The sequence below is a fragment of the Macaca nemestrina genome, chromosome 5 (assembly GCF_043159975.1).
Source record: "Macaca nemestrina isolate mMacNem1 chromosome 5, mMacNem.hap1, whole genome shotgun sequence".
Taxonomy (NCBI): Eukaryota; Metazoa; Chordata; class Mammalia; order Primates; family Cercopithecidae; genus Macaca; species Macaca nemestrina.
Genome location: NC_092129.1, coordinates 40299596 through 40326909, shown reverse-complemented (window position 1 = coordinate 40326909; position 27314 = coordinate 40299596). Strand labels below are relative to the sequence as shown.

General features: G+C 37.5%; 1 long non-coding RNA gene across 1 annotated transcript in view; it reads right to left on the bottom strand.

Annotated features, from left to right (window-relative positions):
- Positions 1-8997: 8997 nt before the first annotated feature.
- LOC139363311 (uncharacterized) overlaps positions 8998-27314 on the bottom strand; it is a 53428-nt gene continuing 35111 nt past the window's right edge. Inside the window, exon 3 of the long non-coding RNA XR_011623400.1 lies at positions 8998-9132. This is a non-coding gene — a long non-coding RNA (uncharacterized lncRNA). The remainder of the gene's footprint in view (positions 9133-27314) is intronic.

Below are 27314 nucleotides of genomic sequence, written 5' to 3'. Positions count from 1 at the left end.
CAACTAGTGTGTGAAATAACCAGCTAGCATCATGAGGACAGGACAATATTAACCTTGAAATAAATGGCTAACTGGCCCAGTTAAAAGACACAGACTGGTAAATCGGATAAAGAATCAAGACCCATTGGTGTGCTGTATTCAAGAAACCCATCTCACATACAAAGACATACATAGGCTCAAAACAAAGAAATGGAGGAAAATTTACCAAGTAAATGAAAAGAAAAAAAAAAAAGCAGGGTTTGCAATCCTAGTCTCTGATAAAACAGTCTTTAAACCAACAAAGATCAAAAAAGACAAAGAAGGGCATTACATAATGGTAAAGGGATCACTGTAACAGGAAGAGCTAACCATCCTAAATATATATACACACAATACAGGAACACCCAGCTTCATAAAATAAGTTCTCAGAGACCTACAAAGAGACTTAGACTCCCACACAATAACAGTGGGAGACTTTAACACCCCACCACCAATGTTAGACATATCAACGAGACAGAAAACTAACAAGGATATTCAGGACTTGATCTCAACTCTGGATCAAGTGGTCCTGAGAGATAGCTATGGAACTCTCCACCCTAAATCAACAGAATATACATTCTTCTCAGTACCACATGGCACTTCGTCTAAAATCGACCACATAATTGGAAGGAAAGCACTCCTCAGCAAATGCGAAAATACTGAAATCAAAACAGTGAGAGGACCTCACTCAAACAGACCTGTTAAGAACCTCACTCAAAACCACACAACTACATGGAAATTGAACAACCTGCTCCTGAATGACTCGTGGGTAAATAATGAAATTAAGGCAGAAATCAGGAAGTTCTTTGAAACCAATGAGAATAAAGAGACAACATGCCAGAATCTCTGGGACACAGCTAAAGCAGTGTTAAGAAAGAAATTTATAGCACTACATGCCCACATCAGAAAGCTAGAAAGATCTAAAACTGACATTCTAACATCACAGTTGAAAGAACTAGAGAAGCAAGAGCAAACAAATCCAAAAGCTGGCAGAAGACAAGAAATAACTAAGATCAGAGCAGAACTGAAGGAGAGAAAACACAAAAAACCCTTCAAAAAACCAATGAATCCAGGAGCCGCTTTTTGAAAAAATTAGCAAAATAGATAGACCACTAACTAGACTAACAAAGAAGAAAAAAGAGAAGAATCAAATAGACACAATAAAAAATCATAAAGGGGTATCACCACTGACCCCACATAAATACAAATTACCATCAGAGAATACTATAAACACTTCTACACAAATAAACTAGGAAATCTAGAAGAAATGGATAAATTCCCAGACACATAAACCCTCCCATGACTGAACCAGGAAGAAGTTGAATCCCTGAATAGGCCAATAACAAGTTCTGAAATTGAGGCAGTAATTAATAGCCCACCAAACAAAAACAGCTTAGGAGCAGACCGATTCACAGCTGAATTCTACCAAAGGTAAAAAGAGGAGCTGGTACCATTTCTACCGAAACTATTAACAATTGAAAAGGAGGACTCATCCCTAACTCATTTTATGAGGCTGGCATCATCCTGTTACCAAAACCTGGCAGAGACCCAACAAAAAAAGAAACTTCAGGCCAATATCCCTGATGAACATCAGTGCAAAAAATCCTCAATAAAATAATGAAAAACTGAATCCAGCAGCACATCAAAAAGCTTATCCACCACGATTCAGTCAGCTTCATCCCTGGGATGCAAGGCTGGTTCAGATATACAAATCAATAAACATAATCCATCACATAAACAGAACCAGTGATAAAAACTACATGATTATCTCAACAGATGCAGAAATGGCCTTCAATAAAATTCAACATCCCTTCATGTTAAAAACTCTCAATAAACTAGGTATTGATGGAATATATCTCAAAATAATAAGAGCTATTTATGACAAACCACAGCCAATATCATACCAAATAGGCAAAAGCTGGAACCATTCCCTTTGAGAACCAGTACAAGACAAGGACACCCTCTCTCAACCTCCTTTTCAACATAGTATTGGAAGTTCTGGCCAGGGCAATCAGGCAAGAGAAAGAAATAAAGCGTATTCAGATAGGAAGAAAGGAAGTCAAATTGTCTCTGTTTGCAGATGACATGATTATATATTTAGAAAACCCCGTCATCTCAGCCCCAAAACTCGTTAAGCTGATGGGTAACTTCAGCAAAGTCTCAGGATACAAAATCAATGTGCAAAAATCACAAGCATTTCTATACACCAACAATAGACAAGGACAGAGCCAAATCATGAATGAACTCCTGTTCACAATGGCTACAAAATGAGTAAAATTCCTGGGAATACACCTAACAGGGGAAGTGAAGGACCTCTTCAAGTAGAACTACAAACCACTGCTCAAGGAAATAAGAGAGGACACAAACAAATGGAAAAAAAAAATCCATCTTCATGGATAGGAAGAATCAATATCATGAAAATGGCCATACTGCCCAAAGTAATTTATAGATTCAATGCTATTCTTATTAAACTACCATTGACCTTCTTCAGAGAATTAGAAAAAACTACTTTAAATTTCATATAGAACCAAAGCAGAGCCCATATAGTCAAGACAATCCTAAGCAGAAAGAACAAAACTGGAGGCATCATGCTACCTGACTTCAAACTATACTATAAGACTACAGTAACCAAAACAGCATGGTACTAGTACCAAAACAAACATATAAACCAATGGAACAGAACAGAGACCTCATAAATAACACTACACATGTACAGCCATCTGATGTAAACAAGCAATGGGGAAAGGATTCCCTATTTCATAAATGGTGCTGGGAAAACTGGCTAGCCATATGCAGAAAACTGAAACTGGACTCCCCTTCCTCATACATTATACAAAAATTAACTCAAGATGGATTGAAGACTTAAATGTAAAATCCAAAACCATAAAATCCTTAGATGAAAACCTATGCAATACTATTCAGGACATAGACATGGGTAAAGATTTCATCACAAAAATGCCAAAAGCAATTCCAGCAAAAGCTAAAATTGACAAATGAGATCGAATTAAACTAAAGAGCTCCTGCACAGCAAGAGAAACTATCATCAGAGTAAGCAGGCAACCTACAGAATGGGAGAAAATATTTGCAATCTACCCATCTGACAAAGGTCTAATACCCTGAATCTACAAGGAACTTAAACAAATTTACAAGAAAAAAAAAATCCCATCAAAATGTGGGCAAAGGATATGAGCAGACGCTTCTCAAAAGCAGATATTTATGCAGCCAACAAACATATGAAAAAAAGGTCAACATCACTGATGGTTAGAGAAATGCAAATCAAAACCACAATGAGATACCATCTCATATCAGTCAGAATGGCGATTATTAAAATGTCAAGAAACAACAGATGTTGGTGAGGCTGTGGAAAAATAGGAACACTTTTACACTGTTGGTGGGAATGTGAATTAGTTCAACCACTGTGGAAGACAGTGTTGTGATTCCTCAAGGATCTAGAACCAGAAATACCACTTGACCCAGCAATCCCATTACTGGGTATATACCAAAAGGAATACAAATCATTCTACTATAAAGATACATTCACATGTATGTTTATTGCAGCACTATTTACAATAGCAAAGACATGGAACCAACCCAAATGCCCATCAGTGATAGACTGGATAAAGAAAATGTGGCACATATACACCATGGAATACTATGCAGTCATAAAAAGGAATGAGATCATGTCCTTTGCAGGGACATGGGTAAAGCTGGAAGCCATCATCCTCAGCAAACTAACAGAGGAACAGAAACCCAAATACCACATGTTCTCACTCATAAGTGGGAGTTGAACAGTGAGAACACATGGACACAGGGAGGGGAGCAACACACACTGGGGCCTGTCATGGGAGGGATGAAGAGGGAGAGCATCAGGACAAACGCTTAATGCATGTGAGGCTTAAAACCTAGATGACAGGTTGATATGTGCAGCAAACCACCATGGCACACATATACCTATGCAATAAACCTGCACATTCTGCACATGTATCCCAGAACTTAAAGTAAAATAAAATTTTTTTAAATGAAAGGCAATTGAAAAAAGAAATAGTAATATATATAATATATATTTCACACACACACAGACATATATATACCTCTACAACACTTGACGTGGTAGGACTGTCACATTTCTTTATTTTTCTAAATCAAATACATGACACTAAACTTCCACTCACCAAAGAGGGCAATAATTACATCTGTTATTACTGGTGCTCCCTTATTCCCTTTTATAAAATGCTTATATAATTATAAATTATCAAGATGATTAAGAAGTAGTATTTCCCCAGACAAGTCTCCCATACTTTTGCTGAAAGGATACAATTTAAAAGATCTTTTCTCTCTGCATGATCCCCAAAAGGCCTAATCCCAGATCTAAAGAGGGAAGAGTAATTTGGGTGTGGGAGGCACTCAAGCACCTGTTAAGATGTGAATGTTTGGCATCCATCCCCGGAGAGTATGATTCAATGGGTCTGGGGCAGGGCCCGGACATCTGTATTTTGTATGTTTATGGAGTTTAATAAGTAATTTTAATAAACAACTTTAGGAATAACTATAAGGGACTAAACTAAGTGTTGTATTTGTGAAACATCTCAGATTTTTCAAATTGTTGTAAAAATTTAAATCACTGTTAATGAACTCTAGTGGTCCAAAAACTGTGGTTGTCAGGAGATTACCGTAATTTTACGAAATGTATATATTTTTTGAGCCCTCCACTTGTTTTCATTATGGTAAAATATACATAATGCAAAATTTGCCATCTTAACCATTTTTAAGTATACAGTTTAGTGGCATTAAGTACATTCATATTACTGTGCAGCCATCACCATCATCCATCTCTAGAAGTTTTTAATCTTCCCAAACTGAGACTCCGTATCTACTAAACACTGCTACCTTCCCATTCCCCCTTTCCCTGGACCTTGGCAACCACCACTGTATTTTCTATCTCTACAAATTTTGATTACCTTGAGTACATGGAATTATACAGTATTTATTACATGGAATATAATTATGATTACATGGAATCATACAGTATTTATCATTTTGTGACTGACTTATTTTACTCAGTATATGTCCTCAGGGTTCATCCATGTTTTAGCATGTATCAGCATTTCCTCCCTTTTAAGACTGGGTTATATCCCACGCATGTATGTACCACACTTTATTTATCCAATCATCTATCAATGGACACTTGGGTTGCTTTCACCTTTTGGCTGTTGTGAATAATGCTGCTATGAACATGGGTGCACAAATATCTGTTCAAATCCCTGCTTTCAATTCTTTAGTGTATATACCTAGAAATTGAATTACTGTAATGCTCACAATACTCTTAAGAAGATAGAAGAATGCCTGTTTGTTTTATCCTAAAATTCCTAAGACATGAATTTAATTCTGATTTTCCAAAGTGGCAAATGTAAAACTGACCTTACATTTGTGAGTTTTTGCTGTACTTGCTCCTTCCATTCAGGTCTCCACATCTAAGTTTGTTTCTGTTTCTTCCCATCTTCAACATGCTTTTCTGTGACAAGTACACCATTCTCTTCCTTGTGGTTTCCAATTTCACCATCAAGGGTTGTTTCCTTCAATTCTTATTGCCTGATCAGTCATATCTTCCTTAGTAGGTAAACTATCTCCCAGGAATGCTGTTCTTCCTGGAGAAGCCATTCTTTCTTCTCCTAGACCTTTGATGTGTCTTGTTCTATAGACTCTTTCTCCAAAGGCTATAACTGCTTAAGTCACCCCTACCTTTAAGACCAAAAACACTCAAGCCTGTGTCCCTTGTAATGGCCCACCAGACCTATTTCAACTGCAGAACACTGGCATGTGCAGGCACATGCACACATAGAGACTTGGCATTTGCTCTAATTCACACACAGGAAGGTGTGTTCTCCCTACACTTCCCTAAGTAGTAGAAACAGTAACCAGGAAAATGGTCCTGGTTCTCAACCCAGAGAGAAAAATAGGCCTTGAAGGAAAACCTGAAAACAAAAACAGAGCTATCTCATTTGCCTTGCCTCTACATTATCTAGATAACAAATGTAGTTCTAAACGCCGTTACTACCCTGGCCAACGAGCTGTCGTGCAGACACACACACAGACATACACCTTTCGTGGTAGCAGGATGTCGCAGTCTCTCCTTCCTATCTCAACTGCAATAAGTCCTCGGCCAGCTCCCTTTGTGTCCTGCCTCCTGCCTGTTGCAGAAGCAGTTGAATCACCTGCTCTAACTGACCAAGAGCCAAATGACCTGAGGCTGTTTGAAGTCTCAGGACTTCCACGTACCAGACATTATTAAACATACTTCAGAAAAATCTACTGGAGTCCCCAAAGACAGATTATAGAATCGAAAGTTTCCTCCTCAGTACACTGTGCCCAGAAATTAGTTGTTGGACTTTCCACGGCTCTAGAGCTGCGATGGGGGGTAGGCACAGGTCCATCCAGATTAAGCTTCACATGAGTCTCTGTCTTCAGCTGACACATACAAAATGAGTGCACTTTGGAACAAAATAACACATTTCTTATTAAAGTGGCAGGTGGTGGGGATTTTTCTTTATGCAGTCATAAGGAAATAGGAGAATAGGCCAAATTTTAAAACCGGATTCCAAAAATAGGATTCACCCCACACCCAGATGAAATGGCTTCTTTCTCATACTGTCTGCACCTTTCCTGCTAAACTACATCAAAAAAAAGTCTTGAATTTCTTGCTCCATGGCTGTTTCCACAGCAGCATTGGCCCTATTCTGCCAAGGCATTAATTTAAAACAAAAGAAAACAAAAAAACCCAGGAAGGTATTATTAAGTATTAAATCTATTAAATAGTTTATTGAAGAAATCATGTTTTGATGGTGGTGCAGTGAAACTGGCAGTTTTATACATTGCTAATTGCATTCTAAATATGTAATCATTTCCAAAAGCAGTTTAGCTGTATGTATCAAGAACCATAAAAAATATTTCATACTTTAAGTTCATAATCATGCTTCCTATTAATATAATCTAAATTGAGTAAAAAATTATTTATATGTATATATGAATACATATTTAGAGTAGTGATATTTTAATAGGAAAATAAAAGAATATCCAACATATGAGTAATGTTTAAGCAAGCTACAGTACAAATATGTATAGACTGTTGCTATTTCGAACTTTATAAATAAAGTTGTAAAAATGTTGCCAATGCAAAAAGGTACTTGAATTATACAACTACAACTATGTAAAAAATCTGCACCAGGCAAATACCTGTAAGGATGGACAGAAAAACGTACACAATGGTATGCTAAGGTAGTCACACTGTGTTCCTCCTTATATTTGAGTAGTTTGTAACATTGTTGCATTATTTTTACAATGAAAGATATCTAATATCTAACATGTTTAAGTAATTGGCATCATGTGGCCGTATAAAATCATTATTAAAACAACTTTACAATGACTATCAAAATATTTGCTCTAACACATAGAGTTTCTCTAATATGCTTTAGTTTGCTTTAAATGCATATACATTATTTTTCTCATTTGGAACTCATCTAAGATTATTCTAAATGCTCTAAAAATCTAGTGCATTTACTCCATTTAGTCTGCTAAGCCAGCTCTTTTATAGTCTGGTGTCTAAATGGATGTCTCAAATGTGTGCAAATACAATGGATTTTCAAGCTTACTCGATTCCTAACTATACATCTTGACAGAGGCTTAATACTAATGAAATGGTTCTGACTGTGTAATTTGCAACAGGGCCAAATGAAATCTTCACAAGTTGTATAGCTGTGATGCTTTTATCTCTATATACATGTGAGAACAAATACAAACCAACAATGGAAAATATGAAAAATTTAAAAACTGTCTAGTGCAGAGACTAGAGATTTAGTTTCACTGATTATGTTCTGGACAAAGAAATGTGAAAGATGTACGTCGGTTGAGAAGCACTTGTATTTATTTGCAGATAATTTTAAAAATTAGTATCATTTCAGAACAAATGCATGCAATGTCTCATTCCTGTTTGCGGATATTGCTAATGAAAGCTGCATCTGGATCAGAGCGTTACATAAGGACTGCAGATGAACCAAAGTGGGGTAGCAATTCAGGGAGAAGGGGAAAGAGTTGCAAAAGCATGGCAATATGAACTCCCTTTTATCACCTACTCCTTCCCCATCTCCTTCCTGCCTGAGCTAAGGAGGAGCTCAGAGAGTGAGGAAGGTTCGCTATAGATTGTGGGTGAGTTTCAAAGCTCTCTGGTCACCTTTCTCTTTTGTGAATGAGTTGTCACTCACAGAACAAAAAAACAATAAGAAATGTTTGTGTCCAAAGCACGTTGCAGGGGGAGTTTCAACAAGTTCCCGTCTCTTTCCTTTTTGCTAGAGAAGTTTGGTATTGACATTTCCAGGCCTGCTGATGCCCTACCTTCCACTCACACAGCCGTTGGATCACCAGGCCTCAGACAAAATGAGGAAGTGTTCTTTCTCCGTGTCGTCTCAGCAGTAGTCACTGAATTTTTCTGCCACTTCAATCCGTGTATTTTATGGTTTTATGATGTTTAATGTCATGATTTTATCTAAAATCCTGTCGTTGACTGTTTCTAGAATTTTTCCAGGAACTAATTTAAATTTGTTGTCAAAAACTTCCCGTCACGTGAAGTCAATACTGATCAACACTCACAGTTGGAAGGGACTTCACAAATAGCTAGCAGAAGATGCATCATGTTACAGATAACAAATCTAAAGTCCAAAGAAGTCAGACAGCTGGCTTAGTTTCTGTAGCTTATAATATCTAACTTAACAGGGTCACAGGATCTGAGAGTTAAAATTATCCTTACATTAATCAATTTGATCAAATACGTTTTTTAAGTTTCTGTATAGCAAAGAAAAAAGAAACTCAAAGACAAAATCAAAAGGCAAAAACATTTCAAGAAATAATTTGCAACACAACAAACGTTTATCTCCTATAATGAAGAGCTCTTTAAGTCAATATGAAAAAGACCCACAGCCCAGTAAAAAATAATGGGCAAAACATTTAATTTAGCAACTTGCCATCATACTGGGAATTCCCTTTCCCGCTCCTCTATAGTGAACCTCCTGTTCCCTGGATCCTCTTTATTCCTTATTTCCAAGGAGTACATTCTCCAACAGGTTCCTGAGAAAGTTTTTAGAGCAATTAGGAGAAAGGTAACTGTTTTAAGATCTTAGGGGTCTAAAAATATCTTTTTTATGACATACATTTGATTGATGGTTTTGCTTGTGCACAGATTTCCATGCTTGAAAGAAATAATACACATAAATTGAAATATTATTTTTTGTCATTCTTAACCAAATTACTTATTAATGGAATCTGTTTAATGTTAGGCACTGCACAACTTCTCAAACCTTGGACTTAGAGTGAATATTGCCTCCCTCATTTCCTGTTCCTAGATAATTTTCACAGGGTATTTACTTGATTTTAATTGTATCAACTCAGATTTGCAAAGACAGCATCATTGAAAGGAACATAGCTCAATCTAAAGACAGAACTATAAAATGAACTGTTTCCATTTAGTAACTCAAAAAGTATCTAAAAGATATCAATGTCACTATATTTTTCTCAATAATTTTAAAATTCCAGGGGTAAGGGTTAAGGTTAGGGTTTGGGGTCAGGGTCGGGGTCTGAATTAGAGAAAATAAAGAAAAAATTTTTTTCAATTCCCACGGCACCCACCCTATGAGTTTGCTCTAGTGCTCTAGGGCTAACCTCTGTGCAAGGTTTGAGAACATCAGGTCTGACCTTTAGGGAAAAAGCAAAGTTAGATCACTTTATTATGTATGTATAGTATGAGCTCATTTTTCCTGTATGTGTATATATACTAAGTACACGTATATGTATGAATGTGTGTGTGTATACACACACATGCAAATATCTGCCGTTTTATCTATGTATGTGTGTATACACACTATATATACAAACACATATATAACATAAATTTAAATACTTTAAAAATTACAGTCTTATATACATCAAAATGATGGCGATTATCTCTAAGTGGTAAAAATTATGGGTGATTCTTACTTTCTTCTTCATGCTTTTTATGTTTACACTTCCCATGAGATTCAATTTTATAACCAATGAAAGCAGTAAAGCTCCATTTTGAGCAAAAGAAATTAAACTAAAAATTAAGCACACAGACCCAAGTTCCAACTAGCTTCTTTTAATAAGGAAAGCAAGTTTGGAACTTATTCAAAAAACAATTTTGCTGCTGAAAATGCATTTGAACCATTGTAAATAATCATATTAGAAACAGATTAGGGTAAAAGTAGCACTACTCTATAGTTCAACTAAGAGCTGAGAAAAAGGTTTTCTCTCATTCAAAGATCAGGCATATTTTTTTAAGCATGAGATCAAAGTAAAAACACTCTTAAAAAAAGAAAATAAATACAACGTCTTCCAAAAATAGATACAAACCCACAACACATACCTCAAATGTACTGTCATGAAGCTGATGAAAACTTTAAACTGTCCTCCTGAATCGGAGAACTGAATGAAAGAACCACTGTATGAATGAGTGGAAAGTGAATGGAAGAACTTCTGTAAATGCTAGAAGAACTTAGGGGAAAATGGAAGGGAAAATAAGACCATCACAACAGTGAATGTCACATTTAGATACCACAGAAAGGAGGACAGAGAGAACAAATTCAAGGACCTGAAGAACAAGCTTGATAACACTGTGCAAAACCAAAAGACTTTAAAAGGACTAGAGAGGCAAGTAAACTATGGAAGACAGACAAAGGAAATGAAGTATCCGCTTACCTAGGGTCCATAAGACAGAAAACAGTACGACCCAGAAAGGTACTCAAAAATGTAACTTAAAAATCATTTTGAAATACATATTTGAAACTACAAATTCAAATGTCACATGATGTTTCAGCAAAAATGCATGAAGCGATCAAACTGGTAATGTATCTTTTCTGGTAAATATATAAAATTTCAAAGATAAAGGAAGAATAGTCATCTATGAGGGAAAAAAGTCAGATAAATTTCAACTCTCTGTCAAGTCCTCAGAGAAATGATTATGCACTTCAGAGATTTTTATAGTTGAAGTGTTCTCCAGGCATAAAGAGACAAACAGTAGACGTTTTCAAACATGGATGAATTTAGGAACTATGGTCCCATGAAGACTTCTTAAAGAAACAAACTTCAACCGTTCAATAAAAGGAAGAAGAAGCTATGGCAAAAGTGGAGGCAGTGAACATGAATCCATTTGAATGTAGAACTGCTGTGGCCATGGCAGTGACAGGTCAGTCTGTGGACTCCATTGGCCATGCCATGTACAGAGAACTCATCCAAATAGGAAGGTGGTTGTGAAAGAGGGTGAGGGGTCAGGGGAAGAATGGATAATTGTTGTTTAAAACAAGTAACTCATGTACAGTCTAAATAATGCCCTGTGTAGCTATGTTATGCTATTAAAATACCTATTAGAAACCAAAGACTGTATATCTTCTAGAGAAAATAAATAGAAAGGTAATAAAAGAAAAAGAGATCGCAGAGTAAAACATGGTGTACTGAAAAGCTAAGTCTGAAACAAAGTGGCATGGGAAAGTTGAAAGAATCAACAAAGACCTACCTGGCAAATACAAAATGAAGCAGGGACAAGATAGTGATATCAGACAACATGGAATTCAACTCAAAAAGTGCAAAGTGCGGCAAAGAGAGGCATTTTGGAACAATGCCTACAACCCACAATGAAAATCTAACAGTTACGAGTATTTGTGCACAAATAATAAAAAAAATTCATAGAAACAAGAAATACAAAAAGAAACACAGAAACACAAGTAAATATGGGAGATGAAGTCATCTCTTCATGATACAGATTAAATAGAAGAAAAAATAATGAGCCAAATGACCTAATCAATAAGATAGACACATTAAATCAAACTCAATGAACTTTTCATGTACACATTAAACATATTCAAAATTGACCATATATCAAACCACAAAAAAACTAATACATTCCTGAAAGTAAAAATAATGTAGATAACATCCTCTACTACAATAAATATAGAAATTAATCACAAAATTAGAAAAACAAAATACACTGCTACATGTAAGTTTCAATTTCTCTCTAACACAACTTTTGCATCAAAGGAAAAACTCTAAATCAAAATAGTTAGGCATCTAGGAAATACCAATAGTTCAAATACCACATAATAGAAATAATAGGATATGGCTAGAGCAGAGAGAAATGTATGCATTTAAATACTTACATACCTAAATAATTACGGTTACAAATAAGTTTATAAGACATTTAAATTTAAAAGTTATAAAAAAAACACTAACGAAAGGAAACAAGAATTAAAACAAAAAATAGTGAAATAGAAAATAGCATAACTAGTAGAGAAATAGAAGAGTTCAGTCTTTGGAATAAAAAATACATTTCATAAACTATTAGCTAAGCTAATTAAGAAACCTAGAAGACATAAACAACAAATAAAAATGGGTGGCAAGTTTTACCGCAAGGTCTTGTACATAAAGATGTTCAGTGAATATTTGCTGAATGATTAAAGGAAATGATTAATGAAGCCACCTCAAGGCTGCAGTGAGCTATTGCAGTGAACTATTGCACCTGTGAATAGCCACTGCACTCTAGCCTGGGCAACATAGCAAGATCCGGGTTTTTAAAAAAATAGTTCTATTTGATTTTAATTTTTCCACATTATTACATTTCATTCAGTTCTAAGATTCACATTTTAATAATTCATTCGATTCTAAGATTCACATTTTAATATCTTTGAAATTGAGGTTTATCTTGCTATTGATTGTATCTGACAATAGCTGCAGATAAATTCGGTCGTTATTTCTGGTGACATGACTGCATGGCCACAATCCCTTCACATTTCCCTCAACAACAATTTCAAAACCGTTTCAGGAAGAAATACGAATCCTGCTCATTGACTGAGCATCTTCCATGGCCACCTTCTGATAAGCTAAAGACAGTGTCATCAAAACTTGGAGAATGGGTATCAATAATTTGGAAGAAAATCCAGAAGGCAATAGTATTGTTTTAGGAAGTGCTGTATATTATCTCTTGGTTGGTACAGAAAAGAATATTGTGGGGAAAAGCATGATATCAATGAGTTTGTCTTGAGAAGTAAATTAGAAAAGTCAGACATTGGATGTGAAGTCTCCAGAGACTACCTGCATTGCATGGTCTCCAGTTTGTTAGCTTGGTCTCTGTTGGAACGTTTCTGATGTGTTAACGTGCCTCCTACAACAAGAACACCAAGTGGCTCTTCCATTCCTCCTCCCCTATTCTACAACCCTTCTCTGACACTCAGCCCTGTGGCTGGCAGTCTGCATCCTCTTAACAGACTCCAGAAACTGACTGCCTAAGCCTAGGATTTCCAAGTCTCACCAGGCTTTGTGTCTCCATGGCTGAGCTCTACTCTACTGGTGTAATAAATTACCACTTCATTGATGTTCTTATATCAAGCTGTTTTCCAGAATTGTGATTGGAGATGACAGTATTTGGGGGGTACCAGTCCTAGCCACACCTTCTCCATGATCAGAACTCCTCAATACTACACTAGACGAAATTCACTAGTCTTGTGGATTTAGCAAGATATGATTCTTGGCTCCAGCAAACAGAACAACAGGAAGGAGTCCACATTTGACACACCCACACATCATGGGGGTGAAAAGAAAGCCCCCCAAAAGGATTAAAGCTATTCGGGTTTTCTAGTTCTAAGCACTGATAATTTGGATCATATTTTTTAGCATTTTAAACAGTAATCAAACATTAAGTTTTTAACATATATTTCTACTCATTTTGGGAAGTTGAAACTAAAATAATGGGCTATAATGGCTGTAATTTTTATGGCAAACATCAAACAAATAATGAATAAAGCTGAGCACTTTGGTAACAAGGTGATTAGCATTTAATCATAAACTCCATCTGGAAGAAGTCCCAAATCTTAGCAATAAGCTAAGATTTGTTGACAAGAGCTCTATGGAAGACAAGTAAGTGTATATTAATAAAGCAATGGTAACTATTCTTTGATTATTATAGGAATTATTGTGCTGGCATAGTGTCATTAAATACACTATCAGTGTAGTCTATTTACTTCTTTCTATGTAGGGATTACTAATCTAATTCATATATTTTTAGTGGGAGGGAAAAATATTTGATGCAGCATTTTTGCATTTTGAAATGTCTATTATAGTTTAAAATGATCATAGCTTTTGGCTCAACAATTCTATCCCTAAAAATATACCCAGCAAAAAAAAAAAAAAAATCCTTACTCAAGTATGCAAAGATGTATGTTCAATGACATTCACTGTAATATTTCTTGTAAAAGTAAAAATTTAGAAATAACCCAAATGGCACTAAGGGATTGGTTAAACAGATATAGCACATTCATTCAGTGAAATACTAGGCAGTAAATAAAAAAGAATTAGTAGGTCTTTATGTTCTGACATGAAAAGGTGTGCAAAATGTACTTTGAAGTAAAAAATAAAAGAAAAGAAAGGATAATCGCAGAACAGTATGTATGGTATGATTCACATTTTTATTAAAAATAGATATTTCATAGCTGGGCTCAGTGGAACACACCTGTAGTCCCAGCTACTCGTGAGGCTAAGAGGCTGAGATGGGGGGATTGTTTGAGGCCAGGAGTTCAAGGCTGCAGTGAACTATGGTTGCACCTGTGAATAGCCACTGCACTCTAGCCTGGACAACATAGCGAGATCCATATGTTTTTTAAAAATCGTCCTTTTAGATGTTTAAATGCAGTCATACCTATTACTGATAAAATGGGTTATTTATGTGAGCAGTATAATAACTATTTTGCTTTCTGTGTTTTACAATGTGTTAGTGTTTTTTTACATTTATATTATCATTAGAACAAGAAAAAATAAAAATTCACAAGTGTTTTAAGATTCTGTCCCATTTGCCTTCACTATAGCATTTTCTTATAACTGATGTCCCTGAGAAGCAAGAAAACTGTGCAATGTTGCTAATATAGAACAATTCAGAAAATGTCACTGCTCTATGCAAACCCCCTGTTACAGGTGAAATTGTGTGCCTCCAACATATTCATATGTTGAAGTCCTTACCCTCAGTATTTCAGAATGTGACCTTAATTAGAAGTAGGGCTGTGGGAGCTGTAATTAGTTAACATGAGATCATTGGGGTGAGCCCTAATCCAACATGACTGGTGTCTATAGAAAAAAAAATGGGGAAATTTATACACAGAAAACCACAGAGGGAAAACATCATATAACATGAAGGCAGAGATAAGAGTGATGTTTCTACAAGGAACGCCAAAAATGATCAGTAAACAACCAGAAGCTAGGTGAGAGGTATGGAATAGATTGCCTCTCACTGCCCTGAGAAAGAATTCTGCCTCCAGATGCAGAATTTCTGCCTGAGCTTCCAGACTTCAGACTCAAGATTGCGAGATTAACTCTTACCTGAATCTCCAGTTTGCCCGTCATACAAAACTAGTACTTGCCAGCTCCCTCAATTGAAAACTAAATCTCTCTCATCTCTCTCTCCTCTCTCTCTCTCTCTCTCTCATTCTCTCTCTCTCTCCCTCCTTCCCCACCCTGTTGATTCTGTTTACCTGGAGAATCCTATAATACACCTGCCTCCATTTCTAATGAATGGATTCAAACTTTGTAACTTTCCATTCAAGATCTCTCTCACCTGGCTCCAGGACCACCCTTTCCCTAGACATTCACTGGCCTATACAATCTAGCCAGGTAGAAATATACCGTGCTTTCTCACCTTCATATTTTCATTTACACATTTATCACCACTCAGCACATAAAACATCATAGTATGTGAAATTAGCAAGACAAATCGTGAAACAATCATGGTCCTTTTGTGCTTTTAATAACTGTAATATTGATTTCACAGAATTTTATCCTCTCCTTAAAAAGTTGGTAAGAACGTACCCTCTAAAAACCATGGCCTTTTAAAATATGCCTTACATAGTATGAAAGAATTATCCAGCTCTTCAGGTATCTCCTTCTTTCCCCCTTTTTCAACAAATGTCCATATGGCTCCTCTCAGTCTGCAAACACCTTGCCAATCATCCTAACATACTCAGATCTTTCCTCCTTTCCTGATTACTTTATATCAGAGTCTCTCAACCTTGGAATTTATTATTGACATTTTTGGGCCAGATAACTATTTGCCAGGGGCTGGGGCGATCTTCTGCACTGTAGGATGTCTAGCTTCATCCCGCTTGTCACTAGATGCCAGTAGCATGCCTTCCACCTTACCCACCTGACCAGTTTGACAGTCGAAAATATCTCCCCAAATTGCCAAATATCCCCTAATGTGCAAAATAGCCCCTGATTGAGAACCGCTGATGAATGTAGTACTCACACTTTCCCTTGGGCCGTAATAACATCAAGGGCCTCATTTTGCATTGCCAGCAAAAAGCTGCCGCCATAGTTTACTCTGTCTATTTCTCCACCTTGCTTTTTCCACCAGGTGAATGATGGGAAAAAAGCAGTATCAGAAATATCAAGAAGATTTTATGAATAAATAGAATAGATTAATCGTCTTATTCTTTGGTTGAGGGAGAATTATGCAGCATAGCTGTTATGTTAATATTTCCATAAAATCTGTTATGTATTACAGGAGGGAAGCAATTATAAAAGATAAATGTATTTTTGTTATATTATTTCAACAGTTATATGTTAAAGAAAATGAACTTAGTATGAAAATCGCTCTGGCTGAGCTTCAAGGGCTCCCTAATGAAACTCAGTTATTCATCCTTCTCAGTGAAGAATGGACTTCATAATCAAATGAAGAAAAAGCAGTTCTTCAAAATGAACGATAGCACATTGCAGTGAAGAAACTCCAGCACATGAAATGCAAATAACCTGCTCTAACACTTGTGTGCCATTGGCTGCTGGTGTGTAGCCAAAATTTGACTGTCACACTTGGAAGAACTGAGGAGTAAGTCAACTCTTGATTTTCCACACTAATGGAAACAAATGTGTCTGACCTAGAAGGTCATCAATCTCCATCCATGAACGCAAGTGGGTGAGAAATATTTTTATTTGACTCAATCTAATTTTTCTGTCAAACCCTGATGCTAGGGCAAGGGTAGGAGGTTGTGAACATTCTACTGCTCTCACAACACTGTCTGGGAATGTTGCCACTTCCCTGGGTTTCTGCCAAGAATGGGCCCTCTGCCCATTGGTCACAGGGAACGACAGAAGGAGGGATAGGAACAGAGGCCCACGGGCCAAAGCCTGTGCCCCCTCCACATGCCTGCACCACTGTGGTCCCTTCATTCTTGCTGCCCTTGCCACATTCCTCAGGACCCACCCTCCATGGTGGAGCCACACTTAAGCAGAAGTGGGAGCAGCCCCAGGAAGCTTCCTTCTAGGGCTGATCCAGCAGGGAACCCGGGTGGGATTGAGGGGACGTCTCTCCTTGGCGCCACAGAACCCGAGGGAGGGGCCTCCAGGGGCTCTGAGGTCCTTGATGGAAACGGGGGCCCCCTCTCTGAAACCCATCCAATCGCACTGCCACCACATCCTCCCTGGTGGCAGTGGAAAAGGAACTCTTTTCCCCTTCCTTTTCTGTATAAACCCCAGGGAATCTTTTCCTCTCCAGATGGCAAAAGCAACAATCACCCTTGATGTTTCTCTTAAATAATTTGGCTCTACGCAGAGACTCTCTATTATCCTAAAGGTGTGAACTTTTTGCCAGGAAGTTTCCTGAATTTGGGGGGTGTTGTTTCATTTTTTTTCTGTTGTCTACCATGTCATATCCTTTCCCTGAGATACCGAGTGGAAAGCAGCTTTGCTGATTAAATGGTAAGGAGTGAGATGAATCAGTAGGAGGGAAAAGAGATGTATGTTTCTAAAAATATCATAATCAAAATATTATATGAATATTTGATTATGAGTCTATATTTGATAATGACTGATGTTCTGAAAATACAATTCAGACAAAATAATGAAACATTATTCATTACTAAACTTTTCTATCACTTCTCCCCGAACACCTTCACGCATTTCATTTGAATTAAAAAATACAGTAGTGCTGCTATTGTGTACATAGAAATTAAGAAGTCTATAGGCAATAAATCATGTATTATATGGGTAATTCCAATAAGAGGATATAAAAATCCTGAGTTCTGAATTCTCCCAGTATTTATGCCTAGGGAAGACACAGACGTGTGCTGTTAAGTGAAGGTCCTAAACATTAATTGCATCCCTGTATTCCTGATCTTCTAGGATTTCTACCAGAGCAGGACAAATTTGGGTCCCAGATGGCACTATTAAGACAGATTTCCTATCTTCCGCCAGGCAACTGCTGTTGCCACCATAAGGCAATGATCTTAGGAACTCATTAATTCTGTTCCCTGTATACCTGGAGTAGGATTTCTTCCAAATGACTTCATCAGTTAAGTTTCTTTGGCTGTAAGCTACAAAGATCTTAAAACGCTAGCTAATTTAAGATTAAAGAGAATGTATTGATTGGCATAGCTGAAAATTCCAGAGTTGGAATGGTTTCAAACAAGCTTGGTTACGACCTCATCCTTAGGGGCTGCCTGATGCTTCCTGACATCCTCAGTTTCTCACCTGAGGCAGCAGAAGAGCTAGCTAGCTAGAGCTAGCTTCCCGAGTAGTTCAAAGAACAGACCAGACGTTTAAACCTGGGTCTTGTGCTGAACCACTCACTGTGATCATAGGACTCTAACCGCAGCGATAGTCTGAGGTGGAGGCTGGCAACTTTTGCCATGGAGGGCCAGATAGTAAATATTTATAGCTTTGCAGGCCACATGGTCTCTGTCACAACTACTCACCTCCACCATTAGAGCAAAAGCAGCCATGCATAAATGGATTAGCATGGCTAAGTTACAATAAAACTTTATTTATGGGCATTGAAATTTAGATATCATTATTTTGATTTTTGTTGAAGCCACTTAAAAATATAAAAATCATTCTTAGTTCACAGTATTTATAAAAATAGGTGTCATTTTCTTCAGTACACATGTTACTTGAAACACATAGAGTAAGGGAGAAATGGTTCCTTCAGAACAAAGTTAGGTTAGTGAGTACTCAGCAAGCAACACAATGCGTGTTCACCCCAGCACCATCATGCTCCATAGTTATAGATCATGAGGGCTCAGGAAACTCATAGAACTTGTCCTGAAGCCAGAAATCCAACAAACAGCCACTCCCAGCTCCTCATTGCTGTTCATAACCCCCTACCACCCACATCTAGAGTTGTCCAGGTGGCAGAGTCCATATAGCTGTCTACTTTCTTTGGCATCCACAAAGCAAGAAGGTCACCAGCGAGGATAGCTCTGCACATTCTGCATGTGGACCACTTGGCCAGTGCCCACTCCCAGTGTTACTGACACCAAGAAACATTATGGTTTGGGATAATACACATATACTTTCATTTATTCAGCAAGGAACTAGTTTTTAATCACCACTTACTCTAGGCACTTCTTATTCCTGTAGCAGAAAACAAAAGAGAAAAAGCCCTACTCTCAAGGAACTTATGAATGAATGAATGAATGAAGAAAATAGAAAAATAAAGCAGTGACATGGGTTAGGAAGTGTTGACTGTTCCTTTATTTTTTCATGAATTTTAAATTTTTAAATTATTTTTTTAATTTTTATTTTAGGTTTGGGGTACATATGAAGGTTTGTTACATAGATAAACATATGTCATAGGAGTTTGTTGTACATATTATTACATCACCCAGGTATTAAACTGAGTACCCAATAGTTATCTTTTCTTCTTCTCTTCCTCCTCCTACCCTCCCCCTTCAAGTAGACCCCAGTGTCTGTTGTTTCCTTCTGTGTGTTCATAAGTTCTTATAACTTAGCTCCCAGTTGTAAGTGAGAACATGCAGTATTTGGTTTCCTGTTCCTATGTTAGTTTGCTAAGGATGACAGTCTCCAGCTCCATCCATGTTCCCATAAAAGGCATGATCTCAATCTTTTTTATGGCTGCATAATATTCCATGGTGCATATGTGCCACATTTCCTTTATCCAGTCTGTCATTGATGGGCACTTAGGTTTATTCCATGTCTTTGCTATTGTGAACAGTGAGACAATAAACATTTGGGTGCATGTGTCTTTATGGTAGAATGATTTATATTCCTCTGGGTGTATACCCAGTAATGGGATTACTGGGTCAAATGGTAATTCTGCTTTTAACTCTTTGAGGAAACGCCATACTGCTTTCCACAATGGTTGAACTAATTTACACTCCCATTGACAGTGTAATAAAGTGTTCCCTTTTCTCCACAACCTCTCCAGCATCTGTTATTTTTTTGACTTTTTAATAATTGCCATTCTGATTGATGTGAGATGGTATCTTATTGTGGTTTTCTTTTGCATTTCTCTAGTAATTAGTGATACTGAGCTTTTTTTCATATGCTTCTTGCCCACATGTATGTCTTCTTTTTAAAAGTGGTCACGTTCTTTGCCCACTTTTTAATGGGTGGGTTTTTTCTCTTGTAAATGTGTTTAAGTTCATTATAGATGCTGGATATTAGACCTTTGTCAGATGCATAGTTTGCAAACATTTTCTCCCACTCTGTAGGTTGTCTGCTTACTCTGTTGAAAGTTTCTTTTGCTGTGCAGAAGCTCTTTAGCCTAATTAGATCCCACTTGTCAATTTTTGCTTTTGTTACAATTGCTCTTGGCATCTTTATTGTGAAATCTTCACCCATTCCTAGGTCTAGGATGGTATTGCCTAGGTTGTCTTCCAGGGTTTTTATAGTTTGAGGTTTTACATTTAAGTGTTTAATCCATTTTGAATTGATTTTGAGGTATAAGGAAGGGGTCCAGCTTCAATCTTCTGCATATGGCTAGCCAGTTATCCCAGCACCATTTATTGAAAAGGGAGTCTTTTCTCCATTGCTTATTTTTGTCAGTTTTGTTGTAGATCAGTTTGTCATAGACATGCAGCCTTATTTCTGGGCTCTCTATTCTGTTCCATTGGTCTATTTGCCTGCTTTTGTACCAGTACCGTGCTGTTTTGGTCACCATAGCCTTGTAGAATAGTTTGAAGTCAGGTAACATGATGCCTCCTGCTTTGCTCTTTTTGCCTAGGATTGGCTTGGCTCTTTGGGCTCTTTTTTTGGTTCCATGTAAATTTTTAAATAATTTTGTTTAGTTCTGTGAAGAATGACATTTGTAGTTTGATAGGAATAACATTGAATCTGTAAATTGCTTTGGGCAGTATAGCCATTTTAGAGATATTCCTTCTTCCTATCCATGAGTATGGGATGTTTTTACATTTGTTTGTGTCTTCTCCGATTTCTTTGAGCAGTGTTTTGTAATTTTCATTGTAGAGATCTTTCACTTCCCTGCTTAACTGTATTCCTAGGTATTTTATTTTGTGTGTGTGGCAATTGTGAATGGGATTGCCTTTCTGATTTGACTCTCAGTTTGACTGATGTTGGTGTAAAGGAATGCTAGTGATTCTTGTACATTGATTTTGTATCCTGCAACTTTGTTGAAGTTGTTTATCAGCTGAAGGAGCTTTTGGGCTGAGACTGTGGAATTTTCTAGATATAGAATCGTATCTTCTGCAAACAGAGATAGTTTGACTTTTCTTTCCATTTGAATGCCCTTTATTTCTTTCTCTTGCCTGAATGCTCTGGCTAGGACTTCCAATACTATGTTGAATAGCAGTGGTAAGAAAAGGCATCCTTGTCTTGTGTCAGTTTTCAAGAGGAATGCTTCTAGCTTTTGCCCATTCACTATGATGTTTGTTGTGGGTTTGTCATAGATGGCACTTATTATTTTGAAGTATGTTCCTTCAATACCTAGTTTTTGAGACTTACTAACTTGAAGGGATGTTGAATTATATCAAAAGTCTTTCCACATCTATTGAGATAATCATGTGGTTTTTGTCTTTAGTTCTGTTTATGTGATGAATCATGTTTATTCCTTAACCAACATTGTCTCCCAGAGATGAAGCCTACTTGATCATGGTGGATTAACTTTTTCATATGCTGCTGGATTCAGTTTGCAAGTATTTTGTTGAGAATTTTTCCATCAATGTTCATCAAGGATATTGGCTTGAAGTTTTCTTTCTTGTTGTGTCTCTGCCAAATTTTGGTATCAAGATGATGCTGGCCTCATAGAATGAGTTAAGAAGAAGTCCCTCCTCCTCAATTTTTTGGAGTAGTTTCTGTAAGAATAATACCAGCTCTTCTTTATGTATTTGGTAGACTTCGGCTATGAGGCCATGAGGTCCTGGGCCTTTTTTAGTTGGTAGGTATTTATTACTGATTCAATTTCAGAGCTCATTATTGATCTATTCAGGGAATCAGTTTCTTTCTGGCTCAGTCAGATGTCACTTTAAATCGAAATCGGTGATCAAGGAAAGCCTTTCTGCAAGATGACACTCAAACAAATATTTAAAGGAGAAGAAGAATGAGCTCCCCAAAATGTCTAGGGGAGAGTATTTTAAGCAGAAAGATAAGCAAATGCTAAGGCCCTGGGTCAGAAGTGTGGCTGGAACTTAAGGAGGCAAGCATGGCTGGAACGGGGTGAGGGGGCCAGTAAGAGGAGATGAGGTCAAAGAGTAGGTGAAGGGGCACAAATCACAAAGGGCTTAGAGGCCATGGTACTGACTTTGACTTTCCGTGTGAGTAAAGGACCCACAGAAGGGTTTTTGATTAGAGAAGACAGAATTTGATTCTCAAGTGATCATTTCTATTGTTTTGTTGAGAGTAGAGTTTTGAGGGGCAAGGGTGGAGGCAGGGAGACCAGTTTGGAGGCTTTTTTAATAAGCTAGATGCCTCAGCCGCCACTCTTGAGCAGAGAATATTCCACTGATTGAGCCACAAATCTATCTGCAAAACAATACACCTCCAAGTGCAGCCTATAATACACTAAAGCATCACATAGCTTTGAAGTACACATGCAGGTAGGGTCAGCCCAGCTGTCCACTGACTCAAGTTGGCTCCTGTGTGAGTAGACATTATCAGTGGACCCCCACTGATATACACTAGCACTGCACAGAGGGGGTTGAGAGAACAGTGTTGTCTATGACCTGTTACTTAATGTTGCTCTCAGCCTCTGAGGTTGCAAACCCACTACTCCTTTCGTTCTTGAATATGTCCACCCCACGCTTTGGCTCAAAAGTCTACTGTTAACATTGTATACATTGACTCAGTTTCCCCACTCAGCCACCTTTCCCACTCCTGCAACTGAGCAAGGTAAAACTAAAAGAATCCTATTTATGTCACGATGTAGCAGAGATATCACCAGTATGCTGTCATTATGGGTGAATATCCACTTTCCTATCCAACATATATATTGCCTGTTTGAGCTTAAATGCTCCACACAAATATGTAGGCAACAACTTTAGGCTTTTTTTTTTCTTTTTTTTTTTTTTTTGGCCTTGCAAAAGCCCCATACTCTTTGTGAAAAGAAGGGGAAAGTTCCACTCTCTCTACCAGCGTTTTCAAGCCGAGATGTGACCACAAGTACAGGAGCACCACCTCAGGGCTGCCCTGGGAAATGTGTGTCTGAGAGCCTGGATGTAAAAGTTATGTCTCTGTCTCTTATATCCAAACACCCATAGGAGGCCAGAAGAGAGATCTGTTATCTTAGAATGAGAGGATTCCAAGATGATCCAAGGTGTTTGGTAAATCCTAGGGCTTACTATATGATGGCAGAAATTTATCCCACATTTCCCTACCATGTCTGCCCAAATAACTGGTTTCCCCTAAGAGGCCAAATGTTTGACTGATGCTTTGCTTCATTTGTAGCCTTATAGGTGCTGCAGTTCCTGTTTTCTGCTGACCAGTTGTTCACCTACTCTAACGCTCCCTGACCATAAGCCCATGTTTTTTAAATAAACTGCACAGTAGTATCATGGAGACAATGGATAAAAATTACCAGTGCTCATGCTTCTCCATAGCAAGTTAATGAAAAATTTCTGTGAATGGGGCTGAGGCATTACTTGGGGTGACAGCAATGCACAGACAGGGTTGAGTGAAAACTTCACTCTTAGCCATCAAAACTAATGTCTTTATTCCTTAAGTGGAAACCATCCTCATTCAAGAAAATCCTGGAAGAGAAGAGAGCTAACTTTATCCCTGAACCTAATTCTACACAAAACTGGTCCCAGACAAGGTGTGGTGGTTAATATTGAGTGTGAACTTGATTGGATTGAGGGATTTGAAGTATTGTTCCTGGGTGTGTCTGTGAGGGTGTTGCCAGAGGAGATTAACATTTAAGTTGGTGGACTGGGAAAGGCAGACACACCCTCAATCTGGGGGACGCAATCTAATCAGCTGGCAGTGGGGCCAGAATAAGAGCAGACAGAAGAACATGAAGAGACTAGACTGGCCTAGCCTCCCAGCCTCCATCCCATGCTGGATGCTTCCTGCCCTCAAACATCAGACTCCAACTTCTTCAGCTTTGGGATTCGGATTGGCTTTCTTGCTCCCCAGCTTTCAGACAGCCTATTGTGGGACCTCACCTTGTGATCATGCGAGTTAAAACTTCTTAATAAACTCCCCTATTTATTTACATGTATCCTATTAGTTCTGTCCCTCTAGAGAACCCTGACTAATCCACAAGGTCAGTTCTCCCAGTGGGAATTGAAGCTTTCGGACACAAAATTCTCCTTTGACATATGGAGGTACTACTTCCCTTTGCTTTTGCTCTGTAACACCACAGCTAAGGCAAAACACAATCCAGCATCCCAACTCCCCCTATCCCCTAAAAATTGATTCAATCCCTCCATCTGCTTCTTGACAAATAGCCTTGATGCCTTTGCATATGTAATTCCCTCTTTTTGGAATAATACCTTCCCTGCATTACCCCAACTCAATTAATTCCCATCTCCATCTGACTAACTTTTGCTCAAGGTAACAAAACTCCCTATTTATGAGATATGACCACCACCTATTTACTCCATAGCATCCCCTGCTTCTTTCTATTATAGCACCTATCACACGGTATTATGCTGCTTTTCATCAAGTCTATGCCACCATCAATTATAAAACACACTATTAGTTTATGTAACATCAAGGAACAAAAAAAAGCTGCCAGTAAAATTATTACACAGGCTTATCACTTAGAATTTTTATTTTATACATATTGAAAGGGTTCTTTTAGTGTGATTCTGATACCTATCAAAGAGCTCATGATTTGTTAGCATTTTTCATTCAATCAACTGATAGTTTCCATTTTTCTTCAATCAAAATACATGTCACAAGAAGTTAGGCAGCTGCTGTTCAAGCGCAGCAGGAAGTTTCTGATATTGAAGTTTGACACCTTAATGATAGTCCTGCATGAGTGGATTGGTCACATCAGCTCCTTGTTGTTTTGCAACTTCTTTCATCTTTTCAAAGGCAATTTCTCCTGACTTTCGTTGAATTACTTGGCATGTGACATCATTATTTCTCAGATTTTTACATCATATGAACCATTTAAAGATCTTAAAATGCAGATTCTGATTTTGTAAGTCTGGCGGGGGCCTGAGATGCTCCAAATCTAACAACTTCTCAGGTAATGCTGATGCAGAGACTGTAGCTGATCCAGAGACCACACTTGATGTAGCAAGGTGATAGACAATCTTTTGACACATAGCATAGTCACCACATTTTATACAACTTATTCAACATGCATTTCCCTTTCTTAGGACCCATAAAGCATTTATTAATTTGCAAGAAAATAAGAAGTGAGAACCATCCTTCCAACGGTAAATATTTACCTCATTGACATTAAATATACATCCCACTGCACTGTTTCTAGCCCTTCTTGCATGTACAGCCATTTTTTTTTCTAATGCTGAATTATAAGGTAATATTTAAAGCCATTTTCAATGTGAGTTCACTCAACTCATGCAGTATTAACAATGCACATACCTCAATGCAGGGAAGACAAGATCAACAGCTATGACCAAGTTTGTACCCACACAAACCAAGACTGCTTATGACAGCAGCCTAAACGTGGCATTTGCAAGATACCCATCAATTGTAAGATGCAACCTGACTTCCAAGAGGTAAGACAGCTGGGGGTGGGGGGTGGGGGGTAGTGGGGGTGCTATGCAAGCCTTAGTACTGATGCAATACTGTAGTTGTCTGTGTTCTTATCTCTTTTCTTCAACTGTATTGCGAGTTACCTGAGTGCATGGACTAGAAAAGCCTTTGTCCTAAATACAGAACACAGTGTCAGGCACAAGGTAAGCATGTGGGTTGCAAATTACGGCTTAATACTCTTCTGACAACGTAGTTTCAGCTGGACTAAAAGTAGGTGACTCACACTTATTCGTAACCCATATGTATGGGTTCTCTGGCGGTGCCTACCCAGGGCTTCATGTGAGTAAGCAGGAAAACCAATGTGCCTTGTCAGCTAACACGAGCCCTGAGTAGTGGAGTAGATGGTGGTGCTATTTTAAAAAGACTTATTGTATGATTCTTTGAGATTCTGGTTACTATGATTTGCCTTTTGATGCATTGTGACTGGTCTATTCCTACTCTCCTGGCTGGCCTGTTTCATGTTTCCTTCTTTACTGTGTGATGGCTCAAGTCAAGTAGAAACTCATTATCCATATATTATATTATTATTCACTTGGGCCTTTAAGTGCATGAACATCTCTGATAAAAAGTATATGAGTCTCCTACCTCCAAAAAGACATGAGGAAAGAATTATGTTAGCATTTTACAAAAGCACTTCATGAAATAGTGTGTTCATTAACATAGAAGTTGTAAATACAAAAAATTATTGCTGAAGAAATAATGAAAAATCTCAGTAACTGTAAACAACTAAATTTTAATTATCTGATGTTTAACTCCCAAATCATAACAAGACAGCTATTCAAATAAGAAAAGCACTCCACTTAAAGTTATCTCATTAAAATAGAAATGGGCTTTTATAGTCCAAAAGCATAAGAATTTAAGTAAAGTCATTACATTTTAGGACTAGAAGGGATGATTTCGAAATCATCTTGTATAAATCCTTCATGTTCATAGGGTTGGGATCTTTCCAGGTTTTTCCGTCCTTAGAATTCAAATGTTATTTTTAATTTTAACACTATTTATATGAAAACATAAAATTGTTCAAATGCTTGATTTACAATAACACTTCTCTTTTTCTATATGATTAAATCACAATATTTTAAGTTAAATATTCTGCATTTAGAGAAGGGAAGGGAAAATACCATTAAAGAAATCTCTGCCTCTAACCTCTGCCCTATGTAATAGAACCTACTAAAAAATATAACCTGTGACCTTTGCTAAGAAAGTATACAGCCAATAATCTTACTAGTCAAGAGTACTAAACGTGGCATTGTTTCTTCTGAGATCTGAGCGATAGAGAAATCAAG